This window comes from Centrocercus urophasianus, unplaced genomic scaffold (assembly GCF_019232065.1).
Source record: "Centrocercus urophasianus isolate 14NV4802_14NV808 unplaced genomic scaffold, USGS_Curo_1.0 seq_102, whole genome shotgun sequence".
Classification (NCBI taxonomy): domain Eukaryota; kingdom Metazoa; phylum Chordata; class Aves; order Galliformes; family Phasianidae; genus Centrocercus; species Centrocercus urophasianus.
In genome coordinates, this window is record NW_024884165.1 from 34,775 (window position 1) to 35,780 (window position 1,006).

General features: G+C 38.7%; 1 long non-coding RNA gene across 1 annotated transcript in view; it reads left to right on the forward strand.

The window, feature by feature from the left end:
* Positions 1 to 1,006, forward strand: part of LOC122167032 — a 13,022-nt gene that overhangs the window by 8,699 nt on the left and 3,317 nt on the right. The window lies entirely within an intron of this gene.

Below are 1,006 nucleotides of genomic sequence, written 5' to 3' on the forward strand. Positions count from 1 at the left end.
TTTTGGGGGGAAGATGTCACCCTGAGGATTGTAATGTCGTATTGTTTGGAGAAGGCCTGAGGTATTTCTAAGAAAAGTGGTATTCCCAGGAGACAGTATCATATTTGGGGGAGTGGGGGAGGGGTCATCATCTATTTGGGAGAAAGCTGGTATTTCTGGGAGAAAACATCCTCTATTGAAGAGCCAAGGGGTATTTCTGGCAGGAAATGTCCCACATTTGGGAGTCAAGTGGCATTTCTGTGATAAATGCCGTATTGTTGGGAGTAAGTGTCATATGAAGGTGTGCAAAGTAGTCTATTAGGGAGGAAATTGGAGGTATTGCTTTGAAAGCTGGTATTTCAGGGAGAAAACGTTTTCTCTCTGGGGGGAAATGTCATCTGTTTGAGAGAATGCCGATAAGTCTGGAAGAAGATCTATTTTTGGAGGAAACTGTAATATTAGGGAGAGAAAAGTGGTATTGCTGGTCAAAGATGTCTTAGAGTTGGGATAACGCTGGTGTTTCTGGGAGAAAATATCCAAAATATTTTGGATGCAGATGTGGTCTTTAGGGTTGAAATGTGGTATTTCTGGGAGGAAATGGAATATGCATGAGAGAAAACTGTTCCTTTGGGGAGAATGTATCCTATTTTTGGCAGAAAATGTCCTATTGAGCAGTTTAAATCTGCATTTTTTGGAGAAAATGTAAGTTATCAAGAAAACTGGTATTTCTTGGAGATTATCACATATTTGGTTGGAAAACGTGGTATATTTGAGAGAATGCTAATATTTCTGGGAGAGCATAGCATATACTTTTAAGAGAACACAGAGTACTGAGAGGAAATGTCATCGTTTTTTGGTGAAAAAAAAACATACTTAGGGGAATAGAATCGTGTTTCTGGAAGAAAAAGTGAGAAAACTGGTATTTCTGGGAGAAAATGTCATACATGAGGGAGAAGAACGGTATTTCTGTGAATGAAGGCCATCGAGAATTTCTGCATTTTTTTCTTTTTTCTTTTTTTTTCTCTTT